The sequence below is a fragment of the Elephas maximus genome, chromosome 13 (assembly GCF_024166365.1).
Source record: "Elephas maximus indicus isolate mEleMax1 chromosome 13, mEleMax1 primary haplotype, whole genome shotgun sequence".
Taxonomy (NCBI): Eukaryota; Metazoa; Chordata; class Mammalia; order Proboscidea; family Elephantidae; genus Elephas; species Elephas maximus.
Genome location: NC_064831.1, coordinates 100,126,209 through 100,142,883, shown reverse-complemented (window position 1 = coordinate 100,142,883; position 16,675 = coordinate 100,126,209). Strand labels below are relative to the sequence as shown.

At 49.2% G+C, this 16,675-nt stretch overlaps 9 non-coding genes across 9 annotated transcripts; all 9 read right to left on the bottom strand.

Annotated features, from left to right (window-relative positions):
* Positions 1–1,526: 1,526 nt before the first annotated feature.
* Positions 1,527–1,604, bottom strand: LOC126057807 (small nucleolar RNA SNORD115). The gene has a single exon (XR_007512880.1). It is a non-coding gene; the product is annotated as a small nucleolar RNA SNORD115 (small nucleolar RNA).
* Positions 1,605–3,221: 1,617 nt separating this feature from the next.
* On the bottom strand, positions 3,222–3,302 carry LOC126057947 (small nucleolar RNA SNORD115). Its single transcript, XR_007513021.1, has one exon. It is a non-coding gene; the product is annotated as a small nucleolar RNA SNORD115 (small nucleolar RNA).
* Positions 3,303–4,920: 1,618 nt separating this feature from the next.
* On the bottom strand, positions 4,921–4,998 carry LOC126057806 (small nucleolar RNA SNORD115). Its single transcript, XR_007512879.1, has one exon. It is a non-coding gene; the product is annotated as a small nucleolar RNA SNORD115 (small nucleolar RNA).
* A 1,617-nt stretch (positions 4,999–6,615) lies between these two features.
* Positions 6,616–6,696, bottom strand: LOC126057935 (small nucleolar RNA SNORD115). Its single transcript, XR_007513009.1, has one exon. It is a non-coding gene; the product is annotated as a small nucleolar RNA SNORD115 (small nucleolar RNA).
* A 1,618-nt stretch (positions 6,697–8,314) lies between these two features.
* On the bottom strand, positions 8,315–8,392 carry LOC126057804 (small nucleolar RNA SNORD115). The gene has a single exon (XR_007512878.1). It is a non-coding gene; the product is annotated as a small nucleolar RNA SNORD115 (small nucleolar RNA).
* A 1,617-nt stretch (positions 8,393–10,009) lies between these two features.
* Positions 10,010–10,090, bottom strand: LOC126057923 (small nucleolar RNA SNORD115). Its single transcript, XR_007512997.1, has one exon. It is a non-coding gene; the product is annotated as a small nucleolar RNA SNORD115 (small nucleolar RNA).
* Positions 10,091–11,708: 1,618 nt separating this feature from the next.
* On the bottom strand, positions 11,709–11,786 carry LOC126057803 (small nucleolar RNA SNORD115). Its single transcript, XR_007512877.1, has one exon. It is a non-coding gene; the product is annotated as a small nucleolar RNA SNORD115 (small nucleolar RNA).
* A 1,617-nt stretch (positions 11,787–13,403) lies between these two features.
* On the bottom strand, positions 13,404–13,484 carry LOC126057911 (small nucleolar RNA SNORD115). Its single transcript, XR_007512985.1, has one exon. It is a non-coding gene; the product is annotated as a small nucleolar RNA SNORD115 (small nucleolar RNA).
* Positions 13,485–15,102: 1,618 nt separating this feature from the next.
* LOC126057802 (small nucleolar RNA SNORD115) lies at positions 15,103–15,180 on the bottom strand. The gene has a single exon (XR_007512876.1). It is a non-coding gene; the product is annotated as a small nucleolar RNA SNORD115 (small nucleolar RNA).
* Positions 15,181–16,675: the final 1,495 nt, after the last annotated feature.

Here is a 16,675-nt window from a genome sequence, read left to right as displayed (position 1 = left end):
AGGTTCGCACATCCTCTTCCGGTTTCCCGGGGACTAGCTTGACCCTCATGAAAGCAGGAAAACAGGCTTCGACCTTGCAATCCTTTGAGGAAGGGCAAAGAAGTAAGTCAGACATCAGACGAGAGACATTCATTGCCTAACAGCTATGCTTTTTCCACATATAGCCCAAAAGAGGGACGAAATCAAGACACACACTTCTCGCCCATTAGTGAGACTGCTGACCCTTGACAGAAAGGCAGACGCGTGCCAGATCAAGACAAGGCATAGAGGACTCCGAATGGAGAAAAGTACTCAGGAAGTCCCAGCCAAGAACAGGCTATTCATTTGATCAGCCCCGGCTAATGTCTACGAGGAAGCCGAATCTGTGTCCACAGGCACGGATCCGTGCACGAGCACTTCCAGGAAATGACATCCAAGGGTTCCCAAAACTGGGGATCTTCAAATGAGCTGTGGGACACTCGGAAGAGTGCTTTCACCAAGAATTTGGCCCCAAAACCAACTAGGCATTTCCAGAGTTTGATTTCACCCTTGTGCCATGGAGAGACACAGTCAAGGCCACCTCATTCCCAAAGAATGGGAACACAGGGAACACATCTCCTCCTGTTTATCAACCATCAGAGGATTCCTTGGCACAAAGAGAGCAGGAGTCTTATGGAACCTCTACAGGATTCCAACCAACTCTGTAGGAACAGGGATCTTTGCACATGTGCAAGGCAGCACTTACGCCTGCTTTCACTGTCTAGAGCTCCAGGGAAACATGACCTCCTGTGGCATCAACCTGAAAGTGCTCCTGACCCTCGTGTCCCCTTCACACCTGGCATCGACCCTGACTTTAGATTTTCTACGCAGTTATCTGTGCAGCTACCTTTACTTGAAAGCTGGAGCCAGCTATCAGACTACTGAGTCGCTCATCCAATTTCAAGATTCACGGGAAAAGCGACCTGCAAATCCTGCGAGTCCAGCCGCAACTGACACACGCTTTCAATTACAGCAAGTTGACCAGTCTCCTGTAGAGCTCTGAGCCATTCACATCTCATAAATATCTTGGGAAAATACATTGTTCTAGTTGGCCGTTTCTCCCATTTCGGTAGGCCGTATCGGACTTGGGCCCAGGCTATCGCAGATGACTCCAGCGCACATGTTTCAGGATTCTCTGATTCCTAAGTATCCACCCACGCACGTCACCGCCACTTAGTCAACCAGGCAAGGTCAAGCACACACCAGGGGACATGCCTCAGCCTTGTCAGCAAACCCTACTGCCTTTTGTGGTGTATCCTCACTTGCCTAAGTGTCAGATGGGGCCAGGGCAAATCACGGGAAATCCCTCACCTTTTGTCCTCGCAACGGTGAACTCCTCGGAGGCAGGTTTTGCTAAAGGACACAAAAAGAGGAAAAGAGCCAAGGAATCAACCTGACCAAAATCGGCCACCCAGGTCTTTTGGATTACTTGGTGCAGGTGAAAGAAATCAAAATGGGAGTCCGCTCTAAAGAAGATCTGTAAGGCTGGGCCAAAGGACTTTCCCACAGGGCCTCAGCATAACCTCTCTGAGCATGATTTTTAGGTCATCATCTCTCTTCCAGACAGATTATGTCATCATTGACCCCAGCCATATCACTCCCCAGGAAAAATCCCCTGAGACCTGAAGATGCTTACCACAAATGTCTTCCTTCCACCCAGGAAGGACAGTGGATGAGAGCGTTCACACATCATCTTCCAGTTTCCCGGGCAGTTGGCTTGACCCCCATGAAAGCAGGACAAGAGACATCGACCTCACTAACCCTTTGAAAAGGGGAAATCAGTAAGACAGAGATCCCAGAAGAGAAACTCACTTCCCTAAGGCTAGGCTTTCAGCCAGACATTCGCGAACACATGGACAAAATCAAGAGAGCCATTTGCAACCCACTGGGGAGTCTGCTGACCCATGACAGAAGGAGAGAATCATGCAATATTCAGAAGAAGGCAGAGAGGTCTCTGGATGTAGCACAAATTTACAGGAGGACCCAGGCAAAAGGAGCCTTTGCCATTGCTTAAGCCTGACTGATGTGTTGAAGGCAGCCAACTATGCGTCCACGGGCACTGTCCAATGTGTGCGGACTCCCGGGAAACGGCACCCAAGAGTCCCCAGCACCGGGGGATCTTCAAATCAGCTGGAGGACATTTGGAAAAGAATAGCTTTCCAAGAATTCTGCCAACACTTGTTAAAATTGCCACAGTCCTTCAACGCTTTCGTTTCACCACTGAGCCATGGAGAGACACAATCGAATCTACCTCAGGCCCCAATAATCCCCAGAGAGGGAACACATCTCCTCCCGTATATCAAGCATGAGAGGATCCCGTGGGGCACACGGAAAAGGAGTTCTATGGAATCTCTACAAGATTCCAAAGATCTGTCAAGAAAATGATCTTTCCACATGTGGAAGGCAGCAGTTATGCCTGCATTGCCTGATTAGGCTGTCAGCAGATCCTGACCTCCTGTGGTATGAACCTGAAACTAGTCATGACGCTCGCGACCCACGTACCGAATGGTATTGAGCCTGGCATTAGCTTTTTGACTCAGATAGTGGTGCTGCTGCCTTTTCTTGAATGCTACAGCGAGGTATCAGGCTACTCCAGTCTTCATCCAATACCAAGATGTCTGGGAAAGACGCCCTGGAGATCCTAAGAGTCCAGTCGCAACTGACACAGGCTTTCAACTAGGGCAAGTCTCTCTGGTTTCTCCAGTAGAGCTGCTACACACTCCCATCCCGTAAAGAGTTGAGAGTTGAAAATATTCTCAAATTCCGTAGACATACCCGACTGGGAACCGGACGATCAAAAATTACTCAAGTGGAAATTCTTCTAGGTTCCTGTGCTTCCTAACTATCCACCCGTGCATATCACCGCCACTTGGTCAATAGGTCAGGTCAAGCTCAAAGCAGGGGACACGTCTCAGCTTTTCCACAAAACCCGACTGCCTCTTGGGCTCCATTTTCACTTGTCTAAGTGTCACCAGAGACAAGGGAGAACCGCCATCATTCACTCACCTTGAGTTCTTTCGGTGGTGAATCTCCTGAAAGCAGGTCTTTCCAAATGACAGAAAAAGACGAAAAGAGCCAAGGAATCAGCATGACCAAAATCGGTCAGGGAGGAGTTTTTGATCACTTGGTGGAGGAAAAAGGGATCCAAACGGGGGTCCACTCTGAAGCAGATCATTAACGTTAGGGAAAAGGAGTTTCTCTCTGGGCCTCAGCGGGATCCTATTGAGCATGATTTTTATGTCATCATCTCTCTTGGAGACAAGTTGAGGTGTCTTCGTTGACCCGAGACATCTCAATCCCCGGGAGAAATCACCTGAGTCTTCAAGTTCCTCACCACCGATATCGTCCATCCAGCCCGCAATCACGCAGGATGAGAAGGTTCGCACATCCTCTTCCGGTTTCCCGGGGAGTAGCTTGACCCTCATGAAAGCAGGAAAACAGGCTTCGACCTTGCAATCCTTTGAGGAAGGGCAAAGAAGTAAGTCAGACATCAGACGAGAGACATTCATTGCCTAACAGCTATGCTTTTTCCACATATAGCCCAAAAGAGGGACGAAATCAAGACACACACTTCTCGCCCATTAGTGAGACTGCTGACCCTTGACAGAAAGGCAGACGCGTGCCAGATCAAGACAAGGCATAGAGGACTCCGAATGGAGAAAAGTACTCAGGAAGTCCCAGCCAAGAACAGGCTATTCATTTGATCAGCCCCGGCTAATGTCTACGAGGAAGCCGAATCTGTGTCCACAGGCACGGATCCGTGCACGAGCACTTCCAGGAAATGACATCCAAGGGTTCCCAAAACTGGGGATCTTCAAATGAGCTGTGGGACACTCGGAAGAGTGCTTTCACCAAGAATTTGGCCCCAAAACCAACTAGGCATTTCCAGAGTTTGATTTCACCCTTGTGCCATGGAGAGACACAGTCAAGGCCACCTCATTCCCAAAGAATGGGAACACAGGGAACACATCTCCTCCTGTTTATCAACCATCAGAGGATTCCTTGGCACAAAGAGAGCAGGAGTCTTATGGAACCTCTACAGGATTCCAACCAACTCTGTAGGAACAGGGATCTTTGCACATGTGCAAGGCAGCACTTACGCCTGCTTTCACTGTCTAGAGCTCCAGGGAAACATGACCTCCTGTGGCATCAACCTGAAAGTGCTCCTGACCCTCGTGTCCCCTTCACACCTGGCATCGACCCTGACTTTAGATTTTCTACGCAGTTATCTGTGCAGCTACCTTTACTTGAAAGCTGGAGCCAGCTATCAGACTACTGAGTCGCTCATCCAATTTCAAGATTCACGGGAAAAGCGACCTGCAAATCCTGCGAGTCCAGCCGCAACTGACACACGCTTTCAATTACAGCAAGTTGACCAGTCTCCTGTAGAGCTCTGAGCCATTCACATCTCATAAATATCTTGGGAAAATACATTGTTCTAGTTGGCCGTTTCTCCCATTTCGGTAGGCCGTATCGGACTTGGACCCAGGCTATCGCAGATGACTCCAGCGCACATGTTTCAGGATTCTCTGATTGCTAAGTATCCACCCACGCACGTCACCGCCACTTAGTCAACCAGGCAAGGTCAAGCACACACCAGGGGACATGCCTCAGCCTTGTCAGCAAACCCTACTGCCTTTTGTGGTGTATCCTCACTTGCCTAAGTGTCAGATGGGGCCAGGGCAAATCACGGGAAATCCCTCACCTTTTGTCCTCGCAACGGTGAACTCCTCGGAGGCAGGTTTTGCTAAAGGACACAAAAAGAGGAAAAGAGCCAAGGAATCAACCTGACCAAAATCGGCCACCCAGGTCTTTTGGATTACTTGGTGCAGGTGAAAGAAATCAAAATGGGAGTCCGCTCTAAAGAAGATCTGTAAGGCTGGGCCAAAGGACTTTCCCACAGGGCCTCAGCATAACCTCTCTGAGCATGATTTTTAGGTCATCATCTCTCTTCCAGACAGATTATGTCATCATTGACCCCAGCCATATCACTCCCCAGGAAAAATCCCCTGAGACCTGAAGATGCTTACCACAAATGTCTTCCTTCCACCCAGGAAGGACAGTGGATGAGAGCGTTCACACATCATCTTCCAGTTTCCCGGGCAGTTGGCTTGACCCCCATGAAAGCAGGACAAGAGACATCGACCTCACTAACCCTTTGAAAAGGGGAAATCAGTAAGACAGAGATCCCAGAAGAGAAACTCACTTCCCTAAGGCTAGGCTTTCAGCCAGACATTCGCGAACACATGGACAAAATCAAGACAGCCATTTGCAACCCACTGGGGAGTCTGCTGACCCATGACAGAAGGAGAGAATCATGCAATATTCAGAAGAAGGCAGAGAGGTCTCTGGATGTAGCACAAATTTACAGGAGGACCCAGGCAAAAGGAGCCTTTGCCATTGCTTAAGCCTGACTGATGTGTTGAAGGCAGCCAACTATGCGTCCACGGGCACTGTCCAATGTGTGCGGACTCCCGGGAAATGGCACCCAAGAGTCCCCAGCACCGGGGGATCTTCAAATCAGCTGGAGGACATTTGGAAAAGAATAGCTTTCCAAGAATTCTGCCAACACTTGTTAAAATTGCCACAGTCCTTCAACGCTTTCGTTTCACCACTGAGCCATGGAGAGACACAATCGAATCTACCTCAGGCCCCAATAATCCCCAGAGAGGGAACACATCTCCTCCCGTATATCAAGCATCAGAGGATCCCGTGGGGCACACGGAAAAGGAGTTCTATGGAATCTCTACAAGATTCCAAAGATCTGTCAAGAAAATGATCTTTCCACATGTGGAAGGCAGCAGTTATGCCTGCATTGCCTGATTAGGCTGTCAGCAGATCCTGACCTCCTGTGGTATGAACCTGAAACTAGTCATGACGCTCGCGACCCACGTACCGAATGGTATTGAGCCTGGCATTAGCTTTTTGACTCAGATAGTGGTGCTGCTGCCTTTTCTTGAATGCTACAGCGAGGTATCAGGCTACTCCAGTCTTCATCCAATACCAAGATGTCTGGGAAAGACGCCCTGGAGATCCTAAGAGTCCAGTCGCAACTGACACAGGCTTTCAACTAGGGCAAGTCTCTCTGGTTTCTCCAGTAGAGCTGCTACACACTCCCATCCCGTAAAGAGTTGAGAGTTGAAAATATTCTCAAATTCCGTAGACATACCCGACTGGGAACCGGACGATCAAAAATTACTCAAGTGGAAATTCTTCTAGGTTCCTGTGCTTCCTAACTATCCACCCGTGCATATCACCGCCACTTGGTCAATAGGTCAGGTCAAGCTCAAAGCAGGGGACACGTCTCAGCTTTTCCACAAAACCCGACTGCCTCTTGGGCTCCATTTTCACTTGTCTAAGTGTCACCAGAGACAAGGGGGAACCGCCATCATTCACTCACCTTGAGTTCTTTCGGTGGTGAATCTCCTGAAAGCAGGTCTTTCCAAATGACAGAAAAAGACGAAAAGAGCCAAGGAATCAGCATGACCAAAATCGGTCAGGGAGGAGTTTTTGATCACTTGGTGGAGGAAAAAGGGATCCAAACGGGGGTCCACTCTGAAGCAGATCATTAACGTTAGGGAAAAGGAGTTTCTCTCTGGGCCTCAGCGGGATCCTATTGAGCATGATTTTTATGTCATCATCTCTCTTGGAGACAAGTTGAGGTGTCTTCGTTGACCCGAGACATCGCAATCCCCGGGAGAAATCACCTGAGTCTTCAAGTTCCTCACCACCGATATCGTCCATCCAGCCCGCAATCACGCAGGATGAGAAGGTTCGCACATCCTCTTCCGGTTTCCCGGGGAGTAGCTTGACCCTCATGAAAGCAGGAAAACAGGCTTCGACCTTGCAATCCTTTGAGGAAGGGCAAAGAAGTAAGTCAGACATCAGACGAGAGGCATTCATTGCCTAACAGCTATGCTTTTTCCCCATATAGCCCAAAAGAGGGACGAAATCAAGACACACACTTCTCGCCCATTAGTGAGACTGCTGACCCTTGACAGAAAGGCAGACGCGTGCCAGATCAAGACAAGGCATAGAGGACTCCGAATGGAGAAAAGTACTCAGGAAGTCCCAGCCAAGAACAGGCTATTCATTTGATCAGCCCCGGCTAATGTCTACGAGGAAGCCGAATCTGTGTCCACAGGCACGGATCCGTGCACGAGCACTTCCAGGAAATGACATCCAAGGGTTCCCAAAACTGGGGATCTTCAAATGAGCTGTGGGACACTCGGAAGAGTGCTTTCACCAAGAATTTGGCCCCCAAATCAACTAGGCATTTCCAGAGTTTGATTTCACCCTTGTGCCATGGAGAGACACAGTCAAGGCCACCTCATTCCCAAAGAATGGGAACACAGGGAACACATCTCCTCCTGTTTATCAACCATCAGAGGATTCCTTGGCACAAAGAGAGCAGGAGTCTTATGGAACCTCTACAGGATTCCAACCAACTCTGTAGGAACAGGGATCTTTGCACATGTGCAAGGCAGCACTTACGCCTGCTTTCACTGTCTAGAGCTCCAGGGAAACATGACCTCCTGTGGCATCAACCTGAAAGTGCTCCTGACCCTCGTGTCCCCTTCACACCTGGCATCGACCCTGACTTTAGATTTTCTACGCAGTTATCTGTGCAGCTACCTTTACTTGAAAGCTGGAGCCAGCTATCAGACTACTGAGTCGCTCATCCAATTTCAAGATTCACGGGAAAAGCGACCTGCAAATCCTGCGAGTCCAGCCGCAACTGACACACGCTTTCAATTACAGCAAGTTGACCAGTCTCCTGTAGAGCTCTGAGCCATTCACATCTCATAAATATCTTGGGAAAATACATTGTTCTAGTTGGCCGTTTCTCCCATTTCGGTAGGCCGTATCGGACTTGGACCCAGGCTATCGCAGATGACTCCAGCGCACATGTTTCAGGATTCTCTGATTCCTAAGTATCCACCCACGCACGTCACCGCCACTTAGTCAACCAGGCAAGGTCAAGCACACACCAGGGGACATGCCTCAGCCTTGTCAGCAAACCCTACTGCCTTTTGTGGTGTATCCTCACTTGCCTAAGTGTCAGATGGGGCCAGGGCAAATCACGGGAAATCCCTCACCTTTTGTCCTCGCAACGGTGAACTCCTCGGAGGCAGGTTTTGCTAAAGGACACAAAAAGAGGAAAAGAGCCAAGGAATCAACCTGACCAAAATCGGCCACCCAGGTCTTTTGGATTACTTGGTGCAGGTGAAAGAAATCAAAATGGGAGTCCGCTCTAAAGAAGATCTGTAAGGCTGGGCCAAAGGACTTTCCCACAGGGCCTCAGCATAACCTCTCTGAGCATGATTTTTAGGTCATCATCTCTCTTCCAGACAGATTATGTCATCATTGACCCCAGCCATATCACTCCCCAGGAAAAATCCCCTGAGACCTGAAGATGCTTACCACAAATGTCTTCCTTCCACCCAGGAAGGACAGTGGATGAGAGCGTTCACACATCATCTTCCAGTTTCCCGGGCAGTTGGCTTGACCCCCATGAAAGCAGGACAAGAGACATCGACCTCACTAACCCTTTGAAAAGGGGAAATCAGTAAGACAGAGATCCCAGAAGAGAAACTCACTTCCCTAAGGCTAGGCTTTCAGCCAGACATTCGCGAACACATGGACAAAATCAAGAGAGCCATTTGCAACCCACTGGGGAGTCTGCTGACCCATGACAGAAGGAGAGAATCATGCAATATTCAGAAGAAGGCAGAGAGGTCTCTGGATGTAGCACAAATTTACAGGAGGACCCAGGCAAAAGGAGCCTTTGCCATTGCTTAAGCCTGACTGATGTGTTGAAGGCAGCCAACTATGCGTCCATGGGCACTGTCCAATGTGTGCGGACTCCCGGGAAATGGCACCCAAGAGTCCCCAGCACCGGGGGATCTTCAAATCAGCTGGAGGACATTTGGAAAAGAATAGCTTTCCAAGAATTCTGCCAACACTTGTTAAAATTGCCACAGTCCTTCAACGCTTTCGTTTCACCACTGAGCCATGGAGAGACACAATCGAATCTACCTCAGGCCCCAATAATCCCCAGAGAGGGAACACATCTCCTCCCGTATATCAAGCATCAGAGGATCCCGTGGGGCACACGGAAAAGGAGTTCTATGGAATCTCTACAAGATTCCAAAGATCTGTCAAGAAAATGATCTTTCCACATGTGGAAGGCAGCAGTTATGCCTGCATTGCCTGATTAGGCTGTCAGCAGATCCTGACCTCCTGTGGTATGAACCTGAAACTAGTCATGACGCTCGCGACCCACGTACCGAATGGTATTGAGCCTGGCATTAGCTTTTTGACTCAGATAGTGGTGCTGCTGCCTTTTCTTGAATGCTACAGCGAGGTATCAGGCTACTCCAGTCTTCATCCAATACCAAGATGTCTGGGAAAGACGCCCTGGAGATCCTAAGAGTCCAGTCGCAACTGACACAGGCTTTCAACTAGGGCAAGTCTCTCTGGTTTCTCCAGTAGAGCTGCTACACACTCCCATCCCGTAAAGAGTTGAGAGTTGAAAATATTCTCAAATTCCGTAGACATACCCGACTGGGAACCGGACGATCAAAAATTACTCAAGTGGAAATTCTTCTAGGTTCCTGTGCTTCCTAACTATCCACCCGTGCATATCACCGCCACTTGGTCAATAGGTCAGGTCAAGCTCAAAGCAGGGGACACGTCTCAGCTTTTCCACAAAACCCGACTGCCTCTTGGGCTCCATTTTCACTTGTCTAAGTGTCACCAGAGACAAGGGAGAACCGCCATCATTCACTCACCTTGAGTTCTTTCGGTGGTGAATCTCCTGAAAGCAGGTCTTTCCAAATGACAGAAAAAGACGAAAAGAGCCAAGGAATCAGCATGACCAAAATCGGTCAGGGAGGAGTTTTTGATCACTTGGTGGAGGAAAAAGGGATCCAAACGGGGGTCCACTCTGAAGCAGATCATTAACGTTAGGGAAAAGGAGTTTCTCTCTGGGCCTCAGCGGGATCCTATTGAGCATGATTTTTATGTCATCATCTCTCTTGGAGACAAGTTGAGGTGTCTTCGTTGACCCGAGACATCTCAATCCCCGGGAGAAATCACCTGAGTCTTCAAGTTCCTCACCACCGATATCGTCCATCCAGCCCGCAATCACGCAGGATGAGAAGGTTCGCACATCCTCTTCCGGTTTCCCGGGGAGTAGCTTGACCCTCATGAAAGCAGGAAAACAGGCTTCGACCTTGCAATCCTTTGAGGAAGGGCAAAGAAGTAAGTCAGACATCAGACGAGAGACATTCATTGCCTAACAGCTATGCTTTTTCCACATATAGCCCAAAAGAGGGACGAAATCAAGACACACACTTCTCGCCCATTAGTGAGACTGCTGACCCTTGACAGAAAGGCAGACGCGTGCCAGATCAAGACAAGGCATAGAGGACTCCGAATGGAGAAAAGTACTCAGGAAGTCCCAGCCAAGAACAGGCTATTCATTTGATCAGCCCCGGCTAATGTCTACGAGGAAGTCGAATCTGTGTCCACAGGCACGGATCCGTGCACGAGCACTTCCAGGAAATGACATCCAAGGGTTCCCAAAACTGGGGATCTTCAAATGAGCTGTGGGACACTCGGAAGAGTGCTTTCACCAAGAATTTGGCCCCAAAACCAACTAGGCATTTCCAGAGTTTGATTTCACCCTTGTGCCATGGAGAGACACAGTCAAGGCCACCTCATTCCCAAAGAATGGGAACACAGGGAACACATCTCCTCCTGTTTATCAACCATCAGAGGATTCCTTGGCACAAAGAGAGCAGGAGTCTTATGGAACCTCTACAGGATTCCAACCAACTCTGTAGGAACAGGGATCTTTGCACATGTGCAAGGCAGCACTTACGCCTGCTTTCACTGTCTAGAGCTCCAGGGAAACATGACCTCCTGTGGCATCAACCTGAAAGTGCTCCTGACCCTCGTGTCCCCTTCACACCTGGCATCGACCCTGACTTTAGATTTTCTACGCAGTTATCTGTGCAGCTACCTTTACTTGAAAGCTGGAGCCAGCTATCAGACTACTGAGTCGCTCATCCAATTTCAAGATTCACGGGAAAAGCGACCTGCAAATCCTGCGAGTCCAGCCGCAACTGACACACGCTTTCAATTACAGCAAGTTGACCAGTCTCCTGTAGAGCTCTGAGCCATTCACATCTCATAAATATCTTGGGAAAATACATTGTTCTAGTTGGCCGTTTCTCCCATTTCGGTAGGCCGTATCGGACTTGGACCCAGGCTATCGCAGATGACTCCAGCGCACATGTTTCAGGATTCTCTGATTCCTAAGTATCCACCCACGCACGTCACCGCCACTTAGTCAACCAGGCAAGGTCAAGCACACACCAGGGGACATGCCTCAGCCTTGTCAGCAAACCCTACTGCCTTTTGTGGTGTATCCTCACTTGCCTAAGTGTCAGATGGGGCCAGGGCAAATCACGGGAAATCCCTCACCTTTTGTCCTCGCAACGGTGAACTCCTCGGAGGCAGGTTTTGCTAAAGGACACAAAAAGAGGAAAAGAGCCAAGGAATCAACCTGACCAAAATCGGCCACCCAGGTCTTTTGGATTACTTGGTGCAGGTGAAAGAAATCAAAATGGGAGTCCGCTCTAAAGAAGATCTGTAAGGCTGGGCCAAAGGACTTTCCCACAGGGCCTCAGCATAACCTCTCTGAGCATGATTTTTAGGTCATCATCTCTCTTCCAGACAGATTATGTCATCATTGACCCCAGCCATATCACTCCCCAGGAAAAATCCCCTGAGACCTGAAGATGCTTACCACAAATGTCTTCCTTCCACCCAGGAAGGACAGTGGATGAGAGCGTTCACACATCATCTTCCAGTTTCCCGGGCAGTTGGCTTGACCCCCATGAAAGCAGGACAAGAGACATCGACCTCACTAACCCTTTGAAAAGGGGAAATCAGTAAGACAGAGATCCCAGAAGAGAAACTCACTTCCCTAAGGCTAGGCTTTCAGCCAGACATTCGCGAACACATGGACAAAATCAAGACAGCCATTTGCAACCCACTGGGGAGTCTGCTGACCCATGACAGAAGGAGAGAATCATGCAATATTCAGAAGAAGGCAGAGAGGTCTCTGGATGTAGCACAAATTTACAGGAGGACCCAGGCAAAAGGAGCCTTTGCCATTGCTTAAGCCTGACTGATGTGTTGAAGGCAGCCAACTATGCGTCCACGGGCACTGTCCAATGTGTGCGGACTCCCGGGAAATGGCACCCAAGAGTCCCCAGCACCGGGGGATCTTCAAATCAGCTGGAGGACATTTGGAAAAGAATAGCTTTCCAAGAATTCTGCCAACACTTGTTAAAATTGCCACAGTCCTTCAACGCTTTCGTTTCACCACTGAGCCATGGAGAGACACAATCGAATCTACCTCAGGCCCCAATAATCCCCAGAGAGGGAACACATCTCCTCCCGTATATCAAGCATCAGAGGATCCCGTGGGGCACACGGAAAAGGAGTTCTATGGAATCTCTACAAGATTCCAAAGATCTGTCAAGAAAATGATCTTTCCACATGTGGAAGGCAGCAGTTATGCCTGCATTGCCTGATTAGGCTGTCAGCAGATCCTGACCTCCTGTGGTATGAACCTGAAACGAGTCATGACGCTCGCGACCCACGTACCGAATGGTATTGAGCCTGGCATTAGCTTTTTGACTCAGATAGTGGTGCTGCTGCCTTTTCTTGAATGCTACAGCGAGGTATCAGGCTACTCCAGTCTTCATCCAATACCAAGATGTCTGGGAAAGACGCCCTGGAGATCCTAAGAGTCCAGTCGCAACTGACACAGGCTTTCAACTAGGGCAAGTCTCTCTGGTTTCTCCAGTAGAGCTGCTACACACTCCCATCCCGTAAAGAGTTGAGAGTTGAAAATATTCTCAAATTCCGTAGACATACCCGACTGGGAACCGGACGATCAAAAATTACTCAAGTGGAAATTCTTCTAGGTTCCTGTGCTTCCTAACTATCCACCCGTGCATATCACCGCCACTTGGTCAATAGGTCAGGTCAAGCTCAAAGCAGGGGACACGTCTCAGCTTTTCCACAAAACCCGACTGCCTCTTGGGCTCCATTTTCACTTGTCTAAGTGTCACCAGAGACAAGGGAGAACCGCCATCATTCACTCACCTTGAGTTCTTTCGGTGGTGAATCTCCTGAAAGCAGGTCTTTCCAAATGACAGAAAAAGACGAAAAGAGCCAAGGAATCAGCATGACCAAAATCGGTCAGGGAGGAGTTTTTGATCACTTGGTGGAGGAAAAAGGGATCCAAACGGGGGTCCACTCTGAAGCAGATCATTAACGTTAGGGAAAAGGAGTTTCTCTCTGGGCCTCAGCGGGATCCTATTGAGCATGATTTTTATGTCATCATCTCTCTTGGAGACAAGTTGAGGTGTCTTCGTTGACCCGAGACATCGCAATCCCCGGGAGAAATCACCTGAGTCTTCAAGTTCCTCACCACCGATATCGTCCATCCAGCCCGCAATCACGCAGGATGAGAAGGTTCGCACATCCTCTTCCGGTTTCCCGGGGAGTAGCTTGACCCTCATGAAAGCAGGAAAACAGGCTTCGACCTTGCAATCCTTTGAGGAAGGGCAAAGAAGTAAGTCAGACATCAGACGAGAGGCATTCATTGCCTAACAGCTATGCTTTTTCCCCATATAGCCCAAAAGAGGGACGAAATCAAGACACACACTTCTCGCCCATTAGTGAGACTGCTGACCCTTGACAGAAAGGCAGACGCGTGCCAGATCAAGACAAGGCATAGAGGACTCCGAATGGAGAAAAGTACTCAGGAAGTCCCAGCCAAGAACAGGCTATTCATTTGATCAGCCCCGGCTAATGTCTACGAGGAAGCCGAATCTGTGTCCACAGGCACGGATCCGTGCACGAGCACTTCCAGGAAATGACATCCAAGGGTTCCCAAAACTGGGGATCTTCAAATGAGCTGTGGGACACTCGGAAGAGTGCTTTCACCAAGAATTTGGCCCCCAAATCAACTAGGCATTTCCAGAGTTTGATTTCACCCTTGTGCCATGGAGAGACACAGTCAAGGCCACCTCATTCCCAAAGAATGGGAACACAGGGAACACATCTCCTCCTGTTTATCAACCATCAGAGGATTCCTTGGCACAAAGAGAGCAGGAGTCTTATGGAACCTCTACAGGATTCCAACCAACTCTGTAGGAACAGGGATCTTTGCACATGTGCAAGGCAGCACTTACGCCTGCTTTCACTGTCTAGAGCTCCAGGGAAACATGACCTCCTGTGGCATCAACCTGAAAGTGCTCCTGACCCTCGTGTCCCCTTCACACCTGGCATCGACCCTGACTTTAGATTTTCTACGCAGTTATCTGTGCAGCTACCTTTACTTGAAAGCTGGAGCCAGCTATCAGACTACTGAGTCGCTCATCCAATTTCAAGATTCACGGGAAAAGCGACCTGCAAATCCTGCGAGTCCAGCCGCAACTGACACACGCTTTCAATTACAGCAAGTTGACCAGTCTCCTGTAGAGCTCTGAGCCATTCACATCTCATAAATATCTTGGGAAAATACATTGTTCTAGTTGGCCGTTTCTCCCATTTCGGTAGGCCGTATCGGACTTGGACCCAGGCTATCGCAGATGACTCCAGCGCACATGTTTCAGGATTCTCTGATTCCTAAGTATCCACCCACGCACGTCACCGCCACTTAGTCAACCAGGCAAGGTCAAGCACACACCAGGGGACATGCCTCAGCCTTGTCAGCAAACCCTACTGCCTTTTGTGGTGTATCCTCACTTGCCTAAGTGTCAGATGGGGCCAGGGCAAATCACGGGAAATCCCTCACCTTTTGTCCTCGCAACGGTGAACTCCTCGGAGGCAGGTTTTGCTAAAGGACACAAAAAGAGGAAAAGAGCCAAGGAATCAACCTGACCAAAATCGGCCACCCAGGTCTTTTGGATTACTTGGTGCAGGTGAAAGAAATCAAAATGGGAGTCCGCTCTAAAGAAGATCTGTAAGGCTGGGCCAAAGGACTTTCCCACAGGGCCTCAGCATAACCTCTCTGAGCATGATTTTTAGGTCATCATCTCTCTTCCAGACAGATTATGTCATCATTGACCCCAGCCATATCACTCCCCAGGAAAAATCCCCTGAGACCTGAAGATGCTTACCACAAATGTCTTCCTTCCACCCAGGAAGGACAGTGGATGAGAGCGTTCACACATCATCTTCCAGTTTCCCGGGCAGTTGGCTTGACCCCCATGAAAGCAGGACAAGAGACATCGACCTCACTAACCCTTTGAAAAGGGGAAATCAGTAAGACAGAGATCCCAGAAGAGAAACTCACTTCCCTAAGGCTAGGCTTTCAGCCAGACATTCGCGAACACATGGACAAAATCAAGACAGCCATTTGCAACCCACTGGGGAGTCTGCTGACCCATGACAGAAGGAGAGAATCATGCAATATTCAGAAGAAGGCAGAGAGGTCTCTGGATGTAGCACAAATTTACAGGAGGACCCAGGCAAAAGGAGCCTTTGCCATTGCTTAAGCCTGACTGATGTGTTGAAGGCAGCCAACTATGCGTCCACGGGCACTGTCCAATGTGTGCGGACTCCCGGGAAATGGCACCCAAGAGTCCCCAGCACCGGGGGATCTTCAAATCAGCTGGAGGACATTTGGAAAAGAATAGCTTTCCAAGAATTCTGCCAACACTTGTTAAAATTGCCACAGTCCTTCAACGCTTTCGTTTCACCACTGAGCCATGGAGAGACACAATCGAATCTACCTCAGGCCCCAATAATCCCCAGAGAGGGAACACATCTCCTCCCGTATATCAAGCATCAGAGGATCCCGTGGGGCACACGGAAAAGGAGTTCTATGGAATCTCTACAAGATTCCAAAGATCTGTCAAGAAAATGATCTTTCCACATGTGGAAGGCAGCAGTTATGCCTGCATTGCCTGATTAGGCTGTCAGCAGATCCTGACCTCCTGTGGTATGAACCTGAAACTAGTCATGACGCTCGCGACCCACGTACCGAATGGTATTGAGCCTGGCATTAGCTTTTTGACTCAGATAGTGGTGCTGCTGCCTTTTCTTGAATGCTACAGCGAGGTATCAGGCTACTCCAGTCTTCATCCAATACCAAGATGTCTGGGAAAGACGCCCTGGAGATCCTAAGAGTCCAGTCGCAACTGACACAGGCTTTCAACTAGGGCAAGTCTCTCTGGTTTCTCCAGTAGAGCTGCTACACACTCCCATCCCGTAAAGAGTTGAGAGTTGAAAATATTCTCAAATTCCGTAGACATACCCGACTGGGAACCGGACGATCAAAAATTACTCAAGTGGAAATTCTTCTAGGTTCCTGTGCTTCCTAACTATCCACCCGTGCATATCACCGCCACTTGGTCAATAGGTCAGGTCAAGCTCAAAGCAGGGGACACGTCTCAGCTTTTCCACAAAACCCGACTGCCTCTTGGGCTCCATTTTCACTTGTCTAAGTGTCACCAGAGACAAGGGAGAACCGCCATCATTCACTCACCTTGAGTTCTTTCGGTGGTGAATCTCCTGAAAGCAGGTCTTTCCAAATGACAGAAAAAGACGAAAAGAGCCAAGG